This window comes from Asparagus officinalis, unplaced genomic scaffold (assembly GCF_001876935.1).
Source record: "Asparagus officinalis unplaced genomic scaffold, Aspof.V1 AsparagusV1_Un602, whole genome shotgun sequence".
NCBI lineage: Eukaryota > Viridiplantae > Streptophyta > Magnoliopsida > Asparagales > Asparagaceae > Asparagus > Asparagus officinalis.
The window spans coordinates 72917-95236 of record NW_017972864.1 but is presented as its reverse complement, the minus strand read 5'-3'; positions in this window follow the sequence as shown (position 1 = coordinate 95236).

Sequence of the window (22320 nt, the reverse complement as noted above, 5' to 3'; positions counted from 1 at the left end):
GTGTGTATGGAAAACAAGCAAGAGGATCTTTTCCAAGTGGGAAGTCATGGAGAGCTAGTGAATGGCTGGAACTGGTGCACGCTGATCTGTGTGGGCCTATGCAAACAGAATCTTTGGGAGGAAGTAAGTATTTTCTGTTGATCACAGATGATTACAGTAGAATGTCATGGGTGTATTTTCAGAAAGCAAAATCAGAGTCCTTTGAAAACTTTAAGAAATTCAAGGCTCTGGTGGAGAAACAAAGTGGCAAGCAAGTCAAGGCTTTGAGAACAGACAGAGGTGGTGAGTTTGTGTCACAGGAATTCATGCATTTCTGTGAGGAACATGGCATTAGAAGAGAGCTTACTGCACCTTACACACCAGAGCAGAACGGAGTAGCAGAGAGAAAGAACAGGACTGTGGTGGAGATGGCAAGATGTATGCTAAAGGCCAAATCTTTGCCAAATGAGTTCTGGAGTGAGGCAGTGGCAACAGCAGTATATATACTCAACCTGTCCCCTACAAAAGCTGTCATCAACTCAACTCCATTTGAAGCATGGAGATTAAAAAAGCCCTCTGTAAGTCACTTAAGAATTTTCGGTTGCATAGCTTATACTCTAGTGAATTTAAGAACTAAGCTAGATGACAAGGCAGAGAAGTGCATATTCATTGGCTACTCAATGGAGTCCAAAGCATACAGGCTCTACAATCCAGTTACAAAGAAGATCATCATAAGCAGAAAATAGGACTGAAATGGGTGTACAGAACTAAGTACAACTCTGATGGAAGCATCTCAAAGCACAAGGCACGACTTGTGGCAAAAGGATATGCTCAACAGGAAGGGATAGATTATGAGGAGACCTTTTCTCCTGTTGCAAGATTTGAGACAGTCAGGATTGTTCTTGCTCTAGCTGCTCAGTGGGAATTGCAGGTCTTCCAACTTGATGTAAAGTCTGCATTTCTCAATGGAGAATTGCAGGAGGAGGTATTCGTTGAGCAACCTCAGGGATTCATCAGAAAAGGTGAAGAAGAAATGGTGTACAGACTGAGAAAAGCTCTTTATGGGCTAAAACAGGCTCCAAGGGCGTGGTACAGCAGAATTGATGATTTCTTCATCAAAACAGGCTTTAGCAGAAGTGAAAATGAGCCTACATTGTATGTGAAGAAAAGAGGTATGAATGATTTCATCATCGTTTGCCTTTATGTTGATGATATCATATATTTTAGCTCTTCACATAGCATGTTATCAGAATTTAAAGACTCAATGATGAATGAGTTTGAAATGTCTGATTTGGGAGTCTTGCAATACTTTCTTGGTTTGGAAGTAAAGCAAGAAAAGAATGGAACTTTCTTGTGTCAGAGAAAGTATGCAAATGATCTGCTTAAGAGATTTCACATGGAGAATTGTGAGAAAGCAAAAACACCTATGAATGCTAATGAGAAACTGCAAAAGGTTGATGGCACAGAAAGTGCAGATGAAAGAGTTTTCAGAAGCATGGTGGGAGGTCTAAATTATCTCACACACACAAGACCTGACATTACTTATTCAGTCAGTGTTGTGTCGAGATATATGAATTGTCCCACAAAGCAGCATCTTGGAGCAGCCAAAAGGATCCTAAAGTATGTGGCAGGAACTCTGGATTATGGTATTTGGTATGAAAGTGTAAAAGACTTCAAGGTGAGAGGGTACACAGATAGTGATTGGGCAGGTTGTGTTGATGACAGAAGGAGTACATCAGGATCAGTGTTTGACTTAGGATCAGGAGCTATTACTTGGAGCTCAAAGAAGCAAGATACAGTGGCACTATCATCTTATGAAGCTGAGTACATAGCTATGGGTGCTGCAGCTAAGCAATTGCTGTGGTTGAAGAAGCTGTTAAAGGATTTATGCTGTGAGCAACAGGGTGCATTAGAAATCTGGTGTGACAACAAATCTACTATAGCTATGGCAAAGAATCCTGCATTTCACGCCAGAACTAAGCACATTGATGTGCAATACCATTTCATCAGGAAATTGGTACTTGAAGGACAGATTGCTTTGAAATTTTGTGGAACTGATTTTCAGAATGCTGACTTGTTTACCAAAGCTCTGAATCAAGTCAAGCATCAACACTTCATGGAGAAGATAGGCATGTGCAAGTTTGGATCAAGGGGAGGTGTTGAATGAAGTGATCAAACGTGCACAAACAGTTCAAACGTGCACAAGTTGTTTTAATTCATGTTATTTCAGGTTGTTTAAATTTGACTTAATCAATTTCAGTTAGCTTCATTTTAGGAAGCTGAATGGATCTAAGTTGTTAGCAAGTTTATCTGAGTTAGTTAAGCTCATAAAGCCACGTTTTTAGGTATCTTTTGTTAGTGAAAACGTGGGGTGATTTCAGTTTCTGTAATTGGCTTATAAAGCCTTGTTCTGCATTAATAAATTTAAAAAAAAAGAGTGCAAAATTTCCTGTCTTTCTTTTGTTAACTGTCAACATTCGCAAGCTATTGAACCATAAGCTTCATCGTCTCCCCATCGACCCTATTCTCCTTCTTCAACCAATCGAACACTTCCAATACATAGTACGAGTCCCTTCCTTCTTGGTAGATGCATACTAGAACAAGCTACAGCTCTCAAGACGAGAGCCGTTCGATCATCTTGTTGAGCACATCGGAAGGATCTCGAACCATTCACTTGAGCTCTTCGATCGCTTCAAAGAATCCATTGGTCATCTCGGATTCGGACTCGCTTGTGAGGATCCGATCGAATCTGATCGATTTTGGTGAAACCTAATGGTTTTGGAAAAATTCTAGGCTTCTTGGTGCTCGAATGCAGTCCTTATTAACATGATAAATGCATGAGAGAGCTCAATTATTGAAATTTGTTGGCTTAGTTGGAAAAAGTGCAATGAACATGATTTTATTCGGAGAGCAAGAGTGCACTGGATGTCAAGATGAGCACTTCATGGTTAGTGAAGGTGACAATTAGCGTGCTGAGGTTATTAACATATGAGTATAGTCCCACATTAATTAGGATAAGAATGAGTGATGATTTTAAAATAGGAGTTTGAGTCAATACTTATAGCTTTTGGTTAAAATTGGTTCATAATCTCTATTTTACGTCCATTAACTCTCGGTCGGGCCCAATTACTCACCAACAAATGGTATCAGAACTAAGGTCATAGCCCGAGTAGAAGTATCTGGTTAGCTCATAAGTGAAGTAGCAGACATGAGTGAAGTTGCAGAAGATCCTACGGATTTTTGATAGTGATATTCCAAATGCATAGTTGATAGTTCAGACACAATTGACAAGATAAAAAAGAGCAATAAGTTTAAAATAGGAGTTGGGATCAATACCTAGTTATTATACTTTTTTGGGATAAAATTAATTTCTAGCTATAAGGTTCATTAATTCTCAGTCGAGCCCTATAACCGCCCAACTCTATGAACATAGAGGACGGATGAAATTTTCTTGATTATTCATAAATATTAGTTTTCTTTATATCAATAGATCTCAAGACGGAAAAAACTTTCTTGATTATTCATAAATATTAGTTTTTTTAATCAATAGATCAAAAGTCCAAGCCTTCACTCAAAAACATTGAGGGATCGAACAATCATTTTCAAAACCGTTATACGCCTCTGTTGATAATATTGTATTAGTAGTGGGTTTAGTCCCACATTGGTTATGAGGGCACACATCACCCTCCTCTACTTATATATATATATATATATATATATATATATATAATCTTGGCCTTATTGCTTTGCAGCCGTTTAATGTTTTATTTTTTTTATTTTTATTTTTAATTATTTGGCGTTCATCTGCCAGATATTTTGGCCTTGTCGTTTTGCGGCCTCTTAACGCGTTTCGCGTTCTCGTTTAACCTTCGGGTTCTATTTTAAACCTTCGGGTTTCATTCTAACCTTCGGGTTCTATTTTAAACCTTCGGGTTTCATTCTAACCTTCGGGTTCTATTTTAAACCTTCGGGTTTCATTCTAACCTTCGGGTTCTATTTTAACGGCATTGTCGTTTCAAGACCGTCTCTCGGTCTCAAATTAACGGCATCGTCGTTTCAAGCCGTCTCTCGGCCTCAAACGAACGACATTAGTAACAGCATCTCGACATCTTAACGTCTCAAGATTGCTGTTATGGCTCCTTCAGAGAAGATTCCCAAACCACCCCTGCCCCTCAATGATCAAAGTGACTGGGCAGGGTGGTCCACCATTGTTACTAATGCCTTACATGGCTTGATCATCTCACCAGTACGGGACTAGTTCCACCGTCTATTAGCATTATTACTTTATCCAGTACTATTACATCTGGCAATGGTGATGTCGATCTTCAGACCGCTCGTGCTCTCTATATCAAGGAGTGTTCAGACTGGCAGTTGTAGGAATTTCGTGTTATTGATTATCTCACTCGCTGTGTTGGCTACGATCTCACTGTCGAAATTGGTTCACTTCCCTTTGCTCGGGCCATATGGACTCGCCTCGCTGAACATTTTACTGAGTGTTCTGATGCACAGGAGCCATATCTTCTACAACGCGAAGGTAGTTCCTCTATATAGTCTTATTTGGACAAATGCAAGCTTTTTGGACAAAATTACGCTCCATGCTTCTTGTACGTGATTCCACATATGAAGGCTGGCTAGCCTAGTACGAGCGTATTTCAATCCCTTCCTGAATATATAACTATGGTTGATCAACTACTTCATCAGCCTTAATTTCTGACTTTGGCCTCAGTTATAGGAGCTCTCACTGCTTATGAGGCCCGACAGCAGACAACACGACTCAATTTGTTAACAGACACTCCTACCTCTTCACTCGAGACTGTTTTTTTATATCTGTCACTGCTCCTATTATGAATCATACTTCTCAACAGTGTTACGCCCCGCTTTCAAAAATATCGGGGAATCGGAATGTGAACAAGTCTGTGACGTATTAGATCAAGGAGAATAAATAAAAATAAATATTTCTCCTGAATCTAATATGCTAAGCGTCAAGAAATAAATACAATGCGAAGTCACAGGTCCCAGATCATACTTAACAAGAATATAATAGACAAACTCAGAACAAAAAAATAAGCATATCATCCATAGTAAATCATCCCAGACATAAAAATATGGGTCAAACATACCCTTATTATAAAAATGGTCCAACTAGGAATAAAATACATAGTCCATAATAAAAAGTACTGCTAAAAATACGAAAATTCATCATCAAACTAAAGAAAAATATGATAAAGAGTTCTAATGTTCAAGAACTACTACAGAAGAAAACTACTACTCTGGAGCTTGTTCTTCTACTCTGCCTACAAGGCACTCCAGCTGAGAATCCTCTGGCTCCTGCATAATTCCGAACTGAGGCTGTCCGTCTCCTAAATCTAACGTACACCAGAGAAAACATGCGTACGTCAGCGTGTATGGTACACGGCAAGATCCCACAAGTGAGAAAGAAACGGTCGAACAACCAAGGCAATAACAGATGCAATAACAGTAATGGTAATAGAAGAGTGACCAATGCGATATCAGAAATAGGATCATGTAATGATAATAGTAACAATAGGAGCATGCAACTGGAATACTAATAAGCTAGTTACAATTCACTACTAGAGTATAACAGTCAGGAGAATTCATAAACATCCGAGTAACAAGATCACGCAGCTAACCATCCTATAATCATCCACATAACAAAGTCATACAACTAGATAGAATTAATACTTAAAAATCTACAACATGAGACGTAGTACGTCGAGCGAAATAATCCAAATAAGAAAACCCTCATGTATATATCATATGTCTCAAATTGTAGATAATTAAATATTAATCCCGATCTATGTACCCTCATGTATATATCATATGTCTCAAATTGTAGATAATTAAATATTAATCCCGATCTATGTATGAAAAAAAATATAACTGGTCTACCTCTCACAAGAATCTATAATCACCTTAAGTAACAATGACATGTAACTAGTCATCCTATAACAGGTCACTAGTTCACAACTCACACAGAGTCAACGTTCATATCATCAGATAACTGACTGTTCACAAATCCCCTACGTGCATCCAATACCACTACACAAACTCGGTCAGAGGACTACTCGCAAACTTTAGTCAAAATCTCACATAAGGTCGAACTCATATTCTTGGGTAATTGACTGATCGCAAATCACAAATATCCCAACTCCTCAGACCCATCCTAGTGACTACACAAACTACACCGGCGCGAGCCTGGAATACAACCACAATCACAAATATCTCAACTCCTCAGACCCACTCCGGTGACTACACAAACTTCACCGGCGCGAGCCCGAAATACAACCACAATAAAAAATATCTCAACTCTTCAGACCCACCCTGGTGACTACACAAACTTCACCGTCGCGAGCTTGGAAAATACATCAACCATCCCAACCGCTCACATGGACCAAGACTTCTCACCATAATTCTCGTAATTCCAGATCAACTACACACGAGGTTCTAGATCCTAACTGTGTCATACAAGTCACTATAGTCATGTACTTCTCATGATTCTTAACATAGAATAATAAATGCAATTACGCTAAGTGACAATATCATGAAGTGTGAACAGGGGTCGTGATGACATGCAAGAAACATACAAGAGTAAAACTACTATTAACAATGTAAGATGAAACTACCATTAACAGATGTTTTGCACATGAAAATCGAAATCTCAGTTATTAATTCTAAGAATAATTTCCTTTAAAATTATCTCTCATTATAAAAATTCTAAAATAATCTTCTTAAAATATATTTTATTATTATTTATGAACAGTAATATTTTTTAATTTTATAAATGATTTCTATGATATTTTTTAAAATAATCTAAAATACTCTTTTTCTTAAAAAAATTCTTTTAATCATAACAATTATTCAAAAATATTCCTTACCCAAAAAAAATTATTTTCTCAAAAAAATTCCTTTTAAAATATTTTCCTCATTATAAATAATTCTAAAAATACTCTATAAATATATTCTTCCTTTCAAACAACATGAAATTAACCATAAACTATTTTTTTATATACTTATTCATCATTTACATCATCGTTTCATGGAATATGTTCACCGTAATATTATCAACAACCACACAATTAATATCATATCAGCACAAACTAATCTACGCATATACATAATAAATTCATAAGAGATAAAAAAATTAAGTTAACGAGACAACGAACAAGAGGGATCTTACCTCGGGGTATTGTCGAATGAATCGACGAGACTACAGAGGATCTGAATAAGGGACGACGTGGATCTGACTCGCCGAGGTGAGGGATGCTGTCGTCAGCGTCGAGTTTAAGCAGTGAGCAGGGAGGAGGGTTGGGCAACGGCTCGAGGAGCTCGAGGAGGCGTGGCTTGAGGCGAGCGATGAGCGGATGGCTGGGGTGGTGGCGAACAGAGGAGGAACGAGCAACTGTGAGGGCTGGTGGGAGTTGTCGGATCTAGGGTGGAGGTCGACAGCAGGAGCTTAGGTGGTGGCAACCGGTGGAGGTGTAGTGGAGCGTCGGAGTGTGGCTGGCATCGGCGGGGAGCTGGCGCTCGGTGGGACACGGGCAGACATGGTGCAGAGGGGTTGAGGCTAGCACGAGCTAGTGAAGAACAGGCGGAGGACACGGGCTTTCAGCCGCGGAGAAGAGCGGCGAGCACGGGGGAGGGCTTCGGCGGTTGGAGCGGCGAGCTGGCGGGGTCTCAAGGGGCGGACATGGTGGAGAAGATGGGTTGGGTGGTGGAGAGAGTAGAGAGAGAGGGAGCGAGAGACGACGAGAATGAGGGTGATGATGTTGATCGGCGGGGATGCTGCGGTGTTTGGCGGAAGAAACAAAGGAGAGAGAAAATGAAAACTTAAACTTATATATATATATATATATATATAAATTAGGGTTTGGGTTAGGGTTTAAAACAAAAATAATTAAAATAAATAATTATGGTTATTTAAAAATTAAACTAACTACATAATAATTATCTTTAAATAAAAATGTACTTGTTGTGCTAATACAACAATTGATACGAAATAGTCGAAATATACACATATTGTACAATTAAACGAGAATAATTAATAATAAAAATTTATTTACTTACATTTAAAATCAAATAATTAGGGAATAATTATATACATAGTAAAACGTACCAGTTATACTAATACGACAGATAATATGTAATAGTAAAAATAATACAATAAATTATACAAATAATACGCAAATAATACTACAATGTATTATACAAAAATATACGTAATAATAACAATAATTCAATGTATTATTTAAAATAATACATAGTAGTATCAATAACACAGCGGATAAATTTTAAAAATTTTTACTGCACTAAATAAATTTATAAATATCTAAATCATTTAAATAAATATAAAACTTGGACTTTAAATCATAGAAAAATCTAGAAAATCAAGAAAAATACAATTACTTTTTAAAAATCATAATTTAAATATTTTAAAATACTAAAAATTTATTTAAATTAGTATCAAAATTTCACGGTCATTAAAACAGGCTCCCTCTCCACAAGCTCGATGTAAGCTCTCTTGCAAATATTACAAGAATGAAGGACACCGCATTAATACATACTTCAAGCTTCATCCTAAGTTACGTTCCTCAGGTACTGTTCATGGTCGATAACCCCCTCAGTCTCAACCCTCTCGTGCACCAGGATTGCTAGCCAATGCTATATCTTCTACTACTTCAGACTCTACTATTCAAGCTATTGAAGGTCTTCGCCATCAACTTGATGCTTTTTAGCATATCACCTCTACATCCGCTACACAACTCTCTGGTATATATTTTGTTGGTTCTTCAGCTAACCCTTGGGTCTCTGGTATGAATGATCTCTAGATTTTTGACTCTGGCTATTCCTTTCATATAACTTGTAATGCTCACTTTATCCTCTGTTTCCACTTCATCTTCTCTTCCCCATATCTACACAGCTACTGGATAACCATTATCTATCACTCAGTATGACTCTATTTCCCCCACAAAATGATCCATCTGGTCATCTAACATTTGGTCCCATCTATGTGGGTCCTCAGTTGTGCTTGAATTTAATTTTTATTATCTCTTTATGGATGGCTGGCTTGCTTGTCTCATTTCTTCTGATACTTGTCTTGTGTAGGATCCACAAACAGGCAAGACGGTTGGGGCTGGTCGTAAGAGGCACAAACTGTATTTTTTTAGAATATCTTCACCTTTCATAGTCCATACGTCCATATTCTCTTGTTGCTTCTGTTTGTTCGTCAAAACTCTCTACCTTGTTTCCTACCAATTTGTGGCATAGACGACTTGGTCATATGTCTAATAAAAGGCTAGAGAGTCTTATATAATCTGAAGTACTTTGTTTTGTATCATCTAGTTCTAGTATTGAGTCATGTACTGGTTGTAAATTGGCTAAATTTACTGCTTTACCATTTAAAATAAGTACATCTGTATCCACTTTCTTATTTTATTTTGTACATTCTGATATTTGGGGGCTAGCTCCTCTGCCTTCTTCATTTGGCTACTTATATTATTTTAATTTTATCGATAATTTCTCTGATTTTACATGGGTTTACATACTTAAGAATCGCTCTGATGTACTTACTGCTTATCAATCCTTCACTGCTATGATCTTCACTCAATGGCAATCTCGTACTAAAGTTTTTCGTTCTGACCGTGCTAAATAGAACCTATCCTCTACCATGCACTCTATCATGTCCTGTCATGAGACTATCTTTCAACAGTCATGTCCCTACACTTGTTTGTGGAAAATTTGCAGTAAAAAGACAATGAAAGAAAAATTGATTTGTATTCTCTCAAAATCGATTACAATTTGGATTCCGATTACAAAAGAGAGGAGAATGAATTTGATTCTCCCCTTTGTTTAAGACTTGGTTCTTCTTGGTAGCGATGGAGTGCCTCCTTCGAGTGCTTGCGTCGAACTTGCTCTCCGTTGACGATCCGACCGTACTATCTCACGAGAACGATTGACTTGTTTGATGAATTCGGTTTAGAACTCTTAACGAGTGTAAAGAACTCAGAACGAGTTGGAAACTCTGAAAAGAGTTGGTGAAAACTGAATAACTGATTGATGTAATTAACTTGCATTGCAAGCTTAATTACGAACTCTTAAAGGAGTTTCAGAACTCAGAGCGAGTTGAAACTCTGTAACAGAGTTGTTAGAACCGAAGATTTGGTTGATAGCCAAGTTGATTCGCCGTTGATGAAGGGATCCCCTCAGATTTGATTTGCTAACTACTGAGTAGTTTGTTGATCTTCAGAGAAATCTCCTCCTCCGTGCAGTTTAGCTGCTGAGATTTACTAACCTTAAGCGGTTTTGGTGCCAGCACACGTCAACCCCTTACTCAGTTGAGTAAGTCGGTTATTTATAGGGGGGTTAGGGGTGTAACCAACCCCTAGATCCGTTCCTAAGTGGGCGAAATTCCCTCAGAACGTGGGATAACGGTTTTGAGGCTGTTCGGCTTGTGTTTGAACAAGTCAAACGCCTACTTTGGCGTTCTGGGCCTTAACTCTGCGTCTGAGGCTTGAGACGCAGAGTTAAATCTTTGTCAAAGGTTTAAAACACACAGGCCGCTTGTGTGTTGTAATTCAACGCTACGTCAATAGTTTGGGGCGCATAGTTGAGTCTGTTTGAAGAACGCACGTTATGTGTGCGTTTTAGGCTTTAACTCTGCGTTTGCAGAGTTAGATGCCTGCTGGAGAATGCACAGGAGGTGTGCGTTTTGGATTTGAGAAACGCAGAAGTGAATTCTGCGTTTTTAAGAGAGGTTGTTGACTTGTAACCTCGTCCATTATAACATTGCAAAGGCTATTGCTTATTGATCTTTGCCTGTTATAGGATATGAAAGTTGTCAGATTGTAACTCTCACTGTCGATTGTGAAGGCCACTGAATAAAGTTTTCATCAGTTGTCGGAAGCGTCGTTGAATTGTAACTCTTCTCGATCTGTGTGAAAAGTCCTCTATTTGCAACCTTCGTTTGTCGGCACGAAAGCTATTTGACTGTAGCTTCCATTGTTGGAACTTGATGGGGATCAATCATCCATTGTGATTTTTAGATGAATATTTGCCCACAGCTCTCTACCATGAAACTCACTAACTAAGTCCAACATTTTATTTCTGAAATCATTACACTGCTCATCAGCATCTCTAATAGTTTCTAATATAATATTAGTCATGTTGTTTTCGCAGCCATCAAGATCAATCATCTCAGAGGTGAGGTCGTGTTTGTAGCGATTGTAGAGTTGCGGATGTAGTAATTAGAAAGTCGTCTAATTATAACTTCTATTTGCTATCCATTGTGATTTTTAGACAGCCTACAGAACCCCCTCCAAAGTTTTCAAAAGTTCGCGGTTGACTAGGACGAATTTTCGGAATACTTTGGATCCCAAAAATTTAGTTAATTGTTCACTTCGTCTGATTTGAGGATATTGCGAACCTGGTTGTTGGAATGCTGAAATCCTGTTTCCTCGAACCAAACAAGATAGCTTTTGAGTCTTGATAACAACGAACTTAGTGTTCTCAATAGATACAACAGAAATAACAGCAACAACAAGGACGTTCTTGTAGGCATTGACGAACATGTGAAGCGCAGCTGCAAGAGTTGGGTAAGAGAGAGTGAAGGATAGCGAAGCAACCATAGAAACACCATCTGCAAACCTGTCAGCGAGGTTGTCTTTCATGAGATCGAGCAATTCTGGGCTTGAGACAGATCCATTATCATAGACAGGGAGAATCGCAAGCCCACATGGAAGGGGCTTTATCCTAAATGTGGTTAGGAGGACTGCCTCAGAAGATTCTTACTCTATTTCTTTTCTTGATCAGCTCAACTTACTCTTTGTTGGGATGTTAAGCCACTTAGAAGAATGGTTTGCGTGCTGGGTCGAATCGGCTTTCGTGTTGCTGATTATAATCTGCCTGTACCCATCCAATAGACTCCACAGTAGAGTTGTCTGTTTCTTCTCGGCTTTGGTCATCTTGATAGCTGACATTATTCCCTCTCTATTTATTTGGAACCATGTTTTGGTTTTAAACATCGAAGAATTCGTTTGGTTGAGTCAGAACGCACAGGTAAATTCTCTGTGTCCAAGAATCGAAACATAGAGTTGAATTCTTCATTCAGGAGCTCAATTAACGCAGACACACAGGTAGGTTCTTTGTGCTGAAGCATTAAAATGCAAGGTTAAACTCTGCGTTCAGAAGTTCAAGCAACGTAGACGTACAGGCCGCATTTGGCGGGATTCTGGGCCTAGAATCTCGCACCGATTTGACAGCTCATAGCTGTCTATAAATAGACCGCTGGGTCAAATCAAAAGTCATCCGACTTTTCAACTGATTTGACAGCTCATAGCTGTCTATAAATAGACCGCTGGGTCAAATCAAAAGTCATCCGACTTTTCAACAGTCTTTTCTCGAAAAGCTTAACGAAAATTTCATTTTGAACTCCGGTGAACTCTGTTCATCTTCTCCGATCATCATTCTCAATGGGTCCAAGAAAGAAGACGGTCTCTCGTCCGAGGTCGGCCGCTGCCGCTGCTCTGAGTTCTCGATCAACCTCGACCCTCAAGCTGGTGCGCCGTCGGCACAGGCTTCTCTTGTCGGTGGTAAGTGTCGACCCTCATGGCAATAAAACTTACTTCGGCGAGTTCCCTAAAAACCCTAGATGGGTTCTTGTGAACGAGGAAGACGACTCGTTTTGATATTGTAACACAGAGTTGGAACTTTACGTTTTGAATTTGAAACGTTGTGGTCCGGCTTCTGTGTTAATGAATTCTGACACAGAGGTTGACCCCTGCGTCGATAAATTTTAACGCCCAGTTTGAACTATGCGTTCGAAAGCTTAACGTAGAGTTCGACGTCTGCGTTGATACAACTCAACGCCAGGTTTTAACTGTGCGTTTGATAGCTTAACGCAGAGTTCGACCTCTGCGTTGATGAAACTCAACGCCAGGTTTTAACTGTGCGTTTGATAATCTTAACACAGAGTTTGATCTCTGTGTTGATAAGACTCAACGCCAGGTTTTAACTGTGCATTTGAAAAGCTTTCATTCCTCCAAGGATTCTATCTAAGGTTCTCTTTGTTTTACTTCCCTGTTGAGTAATTGAATGCTGTTTTCCTTTGCAGTGCCTTACTCCCGCGAACCTCTTACTCTTCGTCACCATTTCGGGTGCGAGGGTGGCGTGGATTTAAATATGCAATTCAATTTGCGCCAGGAACTCCCCATTTTCCAGGATGTAGACAAGGATCGTGTTACCTTGATTTCTCATCCAAGCCCCGCTGTTCTCAGGATTTTGGTGACAGATGCTAAATTCAAAACTGATTCCCGTAAAAAACTCACCAAACCAGCATTCCTTTTTGGCGATCATGTCGCCATAAAGAAGGAGATCGTGACTGACGGCTAATATAAGTGGTTGAGGCAAATAGGAGATCGCCGCTTATTCCTCCCTGATATACATAGGATGTTTCCCATTGCTTATTATCAGTGTGCTTCCGTCCCTTGACTTATGGATTGGGACCTTGTCCGGGAGAAAGATGGGGTAGCTATCAGGGCTTTGACTTACACAGGTGTACACACTATAGGTTACAATCGACAGGTGTCCGCTTTGGAGCCTTGCTTATTCTCACGGGGATATCCTTTGGGGGAGACAGCTAGTACGGCCAATACTTTTATGCGGAGATTTCTGGCCGCGAAAAGAGAGTTCCCCTCCTCAGTATTCAGGGCTCCTGGATGGGTACACTCTACAGGATGGTGGACGCGAATGACGGACTTTGTAATAACAGAGTTAGAAGAATCATTAACTCAATCTGGGCTTGGTTGCCCTGTAATAGCTACCAGATGCGACATTGACTATAGTTATTACAATTTTTTCGCTCTTCTGGAAAAATACAACCCATAAACGTGTACATTCTTCACACCAGTGGGGGGAATTAGGGTTTGCCCTCCACGAAATGTATGACGTTTTGGGTCTTCCTTTTGGAGACTTGCCCTATGAGGAGTTCGTCCCAGGATCAAACGAGTTTAGGATTTTGAAGGAGAAGCATCTTGACATCTACGACACTCTATGGGAGGTAATGTGCCATTTTCAAATCTGCGCTCAATTGACGGGGGCCCGAGGACGTGGTATAAAGCAGCTATCCTAGGCTGATTATCTATTCCAGAATTTATCCCACAAAATAGTTGATGTGTCTCGTCGGAGCGCGAGCACCCCCGAGACGATCCAAACTCTGATCAATGACGCTACGGCCCATTATGTTAATGAGGGATTGGAAGAGGATTTCCCTGCACAGACTGAGTTTGAAAGTTTCCATCATCAGGCTGCTGTGCCTATTTCTGACAGGGCCCTGTTGGCTGGCTTCCTCATGTTGTGGCTAAAGCGATGTGTCGTCCCTACGGGGCCTATAGATGCTGTGATGATAGAAGTAGCCTATCCGACTGTCCTCTTAGCTCACGGGAGACCTATAAACTTGCTTTCAGCTATGACTTGCTGTTTGCAGCATGGTTTGAGGGAGTTGTGCCTCGAATTCATTCAAGTGAAGGAGGTAGATTTTGAAGGAAAGAAAAGTTTGGTGACACCCAATCCTCGAGTTCCCCTGCCATATACCTATTTGATGGCATGGTACGTATCCCATTGCCCTCTTTTGATGAGTGCCCCATCTCCATCGGATGAAGGGTTCATTCCTTTTGTACAGCAATTGGAAGGAGCTTCTTGGGAAGGCACATATGTAGTGAGGGTTTGTCAAATCTTGTCGAGAGACCTCAATTATCAACTATTCTGCTGTTTCCCAGACTTTGAAGGCGGTGACTATGGGCAAGTGTTCCAAGATACGGCTGGTTCAGATGGTTTTACTCGCTTAGATGGAGGGGTCTTCCACTGGCTCTTGAACATTAGACCAGGTTACCTCCTCCTTAGGCAAAATGACAAATGCATAATCGAGCCGTATCAGCCATACCGATTTGCTCGCCAGTTCGGGTATGACGAATTATACGTTGGGAATCCCCGGAGTCAGCTTACAATTGTTGGCAACATATATGAAGGAGCTAGGGCCTGGTACTACTCTACCGCAGGCTGCACTGGAGCTACCTTTAGGTTACCTCACAAGACGCCCAATTCCCTTTCATCTATAGCTTTTTGTAACTGGTATCACACAGCTTCCAAGATACCTGATTACAGGTTGAATTTGTCGGGATTATGAGAAATTAGGAAGATGTACTCATCCAAAAGAGGATCCTGGGTATCTCGTCTGAAGGGAATTAATGAGTTCTTATCCTTCGAAGATGAGACTGAAGGAGGAGGAGGAGGAGGAGATCTGGGACCGGAGAGTGCTTCAATAGCGAGCCCTAAGGCTGCTGATACTCCAAGAACCAAGGCAGCTGGAAAGAGGGTTCTTACCGAAGCAGAAGAAGTTCAGTACGAGAAAAGTACTCGCAGGAAACTGCTAGTAGACCCTCCTGCTGAGAAGTTGATGGATGATGCTTTTAAATCTGCCGATGGAGGGGAAGAGCAAGAACCAGCTGCTACAAGTCATCCCGATCACACAGGTCCTCATTCTGGAGGTTCTACATTTTCCGAAGAATTTTCTTCCCACTGTCCTTTGGACCCGGAAGAGGGAGGAGATGAATCCCTGATTGGGGATATAGAGGCTTCTCCTGATATTTCACCATTTCCAGAGAAAATCCCTGGTGCTTCTCTTTCATCTGCGGGGACATTACCTATGGTGTCTCCCTCCAAAGGGGTTAGATCGCCTACAGGTGAACTGTTAGTAAATGAAGCTGCAAATTTTAACGAGAACTAGTCTCCTACTTCTTCTGCATTATTGCCACCCTAGGAGGCTGTTATTCCTAGCCCTACGACTGGTATAATGGCCAAAGCAGATATGATTGTGAGTTCTCCTGGTCTCTCGACTGCAGATGATGAGGAACCGTTAGATTATGGAACCTCTTCTCATAACGAATATGCTGATGAGGAGGATGGCGATGGTGACAATGATTCTGCTGGTTGGGCTGATCCGCCACCACCCTCTTCTGACAAGGTGTCCGGTTATCTTCGTTTTTATCCTACTGGTAGAAATTACACACTCTGATTTCTCTGGTGTTTCTTTCTTTTATACTGACTATTCTTTTTTGTGTAGGTTCTCCAACTCGTGAGGCTGCCGATACGTCATCGTCTCTTCACCCACAAGCAGCAGACATTCCTCCCTCTGAACCGATGCCTGTGACGACAAGCTCCTTGCCAGAAGAACCTCTTTCGCTAACGATTCCCCTCAAATCGATGGGGACCGAGAATGCGCCAGGCTCAGCCCAAACAGGAGCACTCGTGATCCTTCCTTCTAGTCCTTCTCAACTAGACATCACGATGGCTTCTCCGGCCTCTTCACGGTCGTCACCCATCGTTCTTTCATCAGGATCTACGATTTTGGGCTCCCCCACGACATCTCCTGTGAAGTCTCTAAATCCAGTGGTCATTCCTTCCATTCTTAAAGTTCTTATACGATCGTTGGAAGATATGATGAAGATAGCGATTGAGGAGGTCAGTGCCAGACGAGCTTCATTTGATTCTTTCAAGCCAATACTCATGAACTCCCTGAATAGCATCCGCTATGTGGACGATGCTCGATGGTTCCAGCACTGCTCCGAGATTATCTCTTGGTTGGAAAAAGATCTGAGGGCTTTAGAGGAATTACATCATGCCGATCTTACTGCCCAGACCACACTAGTTTTTGATGGTCTCAAGGCTGAAGCCAACCGTCAGTATGAAACTCTTCAGGAAAATATTACTGAACGGGAGCTTGAGATTGCATCTTTACAAGGGCAATGCATTCATAAACAACACGCTGTGGATGCTTCTAATGCTTCCATACAGACGTCTCGTGCAGAAATTGATCGTCTCAAGGTGGAGTTGGCTCGACACGAGGCTGAGCTCGCGCGAGAGGAAGAAATCTTGAAAAGGCTCACCCTAGAAAGCGTGAAGACTTATGCCACCTATCATTCGTCGGTGCAGGACCTTGAACTTATCCAAAAAGAAGCTAATGCAATTGTGCCGGACGAGAGCGCTCTTAGGAAGAAAGCCGAGGTGATGGTGCAGGCCGCTCACGAGGAAAAACTCTCCGCTATTAAGTCCCGGGTTGCGTCTTTCACTTTTGCTGGTCCAGAGGCTTAATTATGTATCGTTCTTTTTGCTTGATAAGAACAGGGTTTTTGTATCACTCCTTAATATTTCTGAGCAAAATAAAAAGAGTGATTTTGGCTTGTCTCTATTTATTGCATGTGTCGTGTTCTGACTCGCAACAATGAAACTATACGGAAAATAGCTAATTTTTAAAATTTCCTTTATTATCATCTAAGATAATCCCAGAAAAATTTTAACTTGTTGGGGATGGGTATATGAACACTCGTTATTCCTTCGTAGGAGGATTAACTGGTTCAAACGGGTTAGAGGTGTCAGAGATTTGGGAATCTATCGCTCTATTGTAAGGAGTCAATAGATTAATTTTGTCAGCGGTATGATTTTAACCTGACATGTGAGAAATTGCGATCATGGCAATTAGAGGGTTTATCTCTCTATTGGAGAGAGTCGATAAGTGGATTTTTGTCAGAGGTGTGGTGTTAATGTGACAAGAAGAATATTGCTATAGGAGCAATTTTGATGACTTATCGCTCTATTAGAGAGAGTCGATAAGTGGATTTTTATCAGAGGTGTAATGTTAACGTGACAAGAAGAATATTGCGATAGGAGCAATTTTGAGGACTTATCTCTCTATTAGAGAGAGTCGATAAGTGGATTTTTGTCAGAGGTGTAATGTTAACGTGACAAGAAGAATATTATGATAGGAGCAATTTTGAGGACTTATCGCTCTATTAGAGAGAGTCGATAAGTAGATTTTTGTCAGAGGTGTAATGTTAACGTGGCAAGAAGAATATTGCGATAGGAGAAATTTTGAGGACTTATCGCTCTATTAGAGAGAGTCGATAAGTGGATTTTTGTCAGAGGTGTAATGTTAACATGACAAGAAGAATATTGCGATAGGAGCAATTTTGAGGACTTATCGCTCTATTAGAGAGAGTCGATAAGTGGATTTTTGTCAGAAGTGTAATGTTAACGTGACAAGAAGAATATTATGATAGGAGCAATTTTGAGGACTTATCGCTCTATTAGAGAGAGTCGATAAGTGGATTTTTGTCAGAGGTGTAATGTTAACGTGACAAGAAGAATATTGCAATCCGAGCAATTTTGATGACTTATCGCTCTATTAGAGAGAGTCGATAAGTGGATTTTTGTCAGAGGTGTAATGTTAACGTGACAAGAAGAATATTGTGATCCGAGCAATTTTGATGACTTATCGCTCTATTAGAGAGAGTCGATAAGTGGATTTTTGTCAGAGGAATTACTGTTATAACGATGTAAACTAAATTCAAGCTCTGTGGGGATGACATCCGTCTGAGGTGTAATATTAACCTGACGAGGATTTAAACCTTGCTGAGGAGATACCAAGGTTGAACAATGCCATGTTAAAAGAGTTCATGAACTTAAGGAATAAGTATCATGTTTGAGAATATAAGGGTGTGTCCTGTGTTTCAAATAATCATAACGCAAGGGTGACCTTTACGTTTGAAACGCAGAGTTAAAAAAAAACTCTTATAGCGCAGGTCTAGGCCTAGCGTTTGGGACTTGAACGCAGAAGTGAACTCTGCGTTAAGATCTAACCGATCTTATCGATTAACACAGAAGATTGTGCTTCAGATTTGGTTGGGATTCTCTCTTAGAGTCCTGAATCGATTTAACAGCTTGGCGGCTATTATAAATAGACCTGAGTGGTCACATCAAGAGTCATTTGACTCTTTCTTCTTTTGGCTTGATTCCAAGAACGAGATTTCTCGTTTGAATTTTGGTCAATTCCCCGACGAACTCTGTCTTCTCCGATTAACCACCCGCATGGCGCCCAGGAGGATGAGTTCGGGTTCCAAGAAGGTCGCCAAGGCGGCTTTGGAGGCATCGCCAGCCGAGAACACCAGCGATGTCGCTGCTTTGATGAGTGCTTCGACATTGTTGTCGCTGTCGCATGGACCTCGTTGCTGTGGTAAGTGGTGGCTATGGCAACTTGTTTCGACAAGTTTTCTGAAAACCCTAGATGGGTTCTCATCAACGAGGAAGATGACTCGTTTCTGTCAGAAACGCAGAGTTACAACTCCGTGTTAAAATCGAAAACGCAGACTTAGGACCCTGCGTTTAGGAATCATAGAGCTAGGTCTTTATGTTAAGATTGGGAACGCAGAGTTAGGACTCTGTGTTAAAATTGAAAACGCAGACTTAGGACTCTGCGCAGAGTTAGGACTCTGTGTTAAAATTGAAAACGCAGACTTAGGACTCTGCGTTTAAGGAAACATAGAGTTAAGACTCCTATGTTGCAGACTTAGGACTCTGCGTTTAAGGAAACATAGAGTTAAGACTCCTATGTTTGGGTATGAAGTTTGAACACGGGTCTTGGCCTCTGCGTCTAAATATTATAACGCAGGGTTCGACCTCTGCGTTCAAGTGTTACAACGCAAGGTTCCACCTCTGTGTTTAAGTATCGATACAAGGGTTGGCCCTTGTATTTAAAGTTTGGTACGTAGAATTTATCCTTCATGTTTATTTCGTATTAGCAACCTATTTCTGCTACTAACTATTGCTTCTGATTTTACAGTGCTTTTTCCTAATGTACCACTTCTGCCGGAGCAGCATTTCAACTACACTGATGATCTAGAAGTGGGGAGAGCTTTTGGTCTTCGCAGAGAGATTCCTCTATGCACTTTTCCTAGCTTGGAGCGGGCACATTTAACTAGGTTTGCTGGTTGGTCCACCCTTAGGGCTCTGATCACTGATGTGGATCTAGACACTCCTGCGGGTTTGGACCAGTTTGTCAAACCATCATTTTTGTTCGGAGACCATATATCCGTCGATGGACAAGTTGGGTATGTCGAAGATTCTCGGATGCTGTGCAGAGTCGATGATCGTTTACTCTTTCTTCCAAGCATGAAGAGAATGTACCTGCTTTCGTACTTCCTGAGTGTCGGTGGTCGTAGGGGCTTGGCCTTCGATCTTGTCAAGGAGAAGGAGAATATTTCATTTGGACCTGGTCGATCATCTCGTGTTCAAATTGATGGGCAACTCAAAGGTCTGAGACCTGGCAGATTTGAGCAAAAGGGCTTCACTTAGGAGACTCCTCTTCCAGCAAACATTTTCATACGCCAGTTTATCGCTGCTCGAGGCGAATTTCCTGCACAAGCTTTCCGTTCTCCTAGTTGGTTGTTTTCTGGAGAAGATGGCTGGTGGACCCGGATGGTGAATTTTGTTCTTGAAGAACTTAAGGAGCCTCTTGCTCAATCTGGCCTTACGATACCAGTACAGGCTACAAGACGTTGGATCACTCAGAGCTATCCCTGCTTCTTTGCTATGCTGGAGTGATACAATCCGGATAGCTACACCTTTTTCACACCTGTTGGGGAGTTGGGATTTGCTCTCCATGAGATGCATGCAATATCGGGACTATCCTTCGGGCAAACACCCTATGAATAATTTATTCCAACTACTGAAGAACTCTCCCTCCTGAAGACTGCTCATCCAGAGATATACAACACCTTTTGGGAGTTGATATGTCATTTCCACGTCTGCGCTTAGGTTGCTGGGATGTGTGGGGGTGGTCTTATGCATACTGCTTGGACAGATTACTTATTTCAGAACCTGGGTCAGAAAGACTTGATGGTGACCCGTCTTGCTGTAAGCTCTGCTAAGAGCATCAAAGCTCGCATCAAGACCCCTAATGCTATTTATAGGAACAGGTGCTTGGAAGATGGATTTGAAGCTGACAGCGAATTTGAAAGTTTTCATCATCAAGCTGCAACTCCTATCTCTGACATGGCCCTCCTTGCTGGCTTCTTGATGCTATGGTTGAAGCGGTGTGTCGTGCCGACAAAGCCAGCTGAATCAATCTTGGTTGAGGTAGTCTACCCAGCCGTTCTCTTGGCTCACGGAAGACCTCTAAGTCTTCTCTCTGTAATGACAGGTTGCCTGCAGAGGGGCTTATGAGATTTGATTTCTAAACTCCTCGACGTCAAGGAGATGAATGTTGCTGGGAAGAAAGTTTGGAAGACTTCTCAACCCCGCAGACCAATGCCCTATACTTACTTAGTGGCTTGGTTTGTGCTGCATTGTCCCTCTTTGATGACGGGGATTGTACATGATAGTGAAACGTCTGTTCCTTTCGTGCAAAGACTTGAATCAGCCATATGGACGACTGTATACATAGTCCGGGCTAGACAACTCTTGTCTTTGGAAAATAATTATGATCTTTTTTGTTGTCGTCCTTGCTTTGATGGGGCTGAAGAAGAAGGCCCGAAGTTTGGCGACGTAGTCTTTGAAGGGTCCTCGCTTTTAAATACAGGGACCTTCCAATGGCTCTTCACTATCAGAGTGGGCTACCTGGTTTTCCGAATAGGTGAGAGATGCATAATTAAGCCCTACGTTCCTTCACGTTTTGCTCGACAGTTCGAGTATGACCAGCTTTATGTTGGTAACCCTAATCCGCGATTAGCTCACATCGGGAATTTATACGAAGGAGCCCGTGCTTGGAATTTCTTTGCTGCCCGAGGGACTCATGCACAGTTTACTCTGCCTAATTTTCCGCCTGGTTGTTCCACAGTAGCAAATTTCCGTGACTGGTTTGACAAAGCTTCTCAAGTTCCAGAATACGATATATATACTTCATGTGTAAATGAGATCCGGGAACTTTATAAATCGAGAAGTGGTTCTGGCAGGACTCGACTACCTGGGATAGAGGATTACCTGTCCTGTGAACGAGAGGCTGTCGGAATCGAGGAGATCCCTAAGGAATTACATGCTGCTGAGCCTTCTGAGGAAAAGGATGTTAAAGAAACTCTTGAGGGAGCACCTCCTCCTGAGCCCCATTCCTTAAGATCTTCAGGGAAGAAGGCTCTTACTGCTGAGGAGGTAGGTGAATACGATAAAAGAATTCACAAGCGAAAACCCATTGCAGCTAAGAATTCCAAGAAAGCTAAGCTGATGAGGGACGCCATAAAGTCGGCACGTGCTGCATCTCCTAAAAACAGCGGGGATACTATGCTTCTAGATGCTCCTCTTAGTCCTGAAATACCAACAGGTGGGTGGGGGTTGACCATCCCAGGCTCAGTGCCGAGTACGCCCGAAAAGCTATCATCTGAAGTGGCGCATACCCCACTCGCACTGATTATGCAAATTTCTTTATTTATCCTATTGCTCCACCCCCAAGCTCGGAAACTTTGAGAAAGCTCATCGAGCAATTAGAGCATTGGATGCAAATGACTA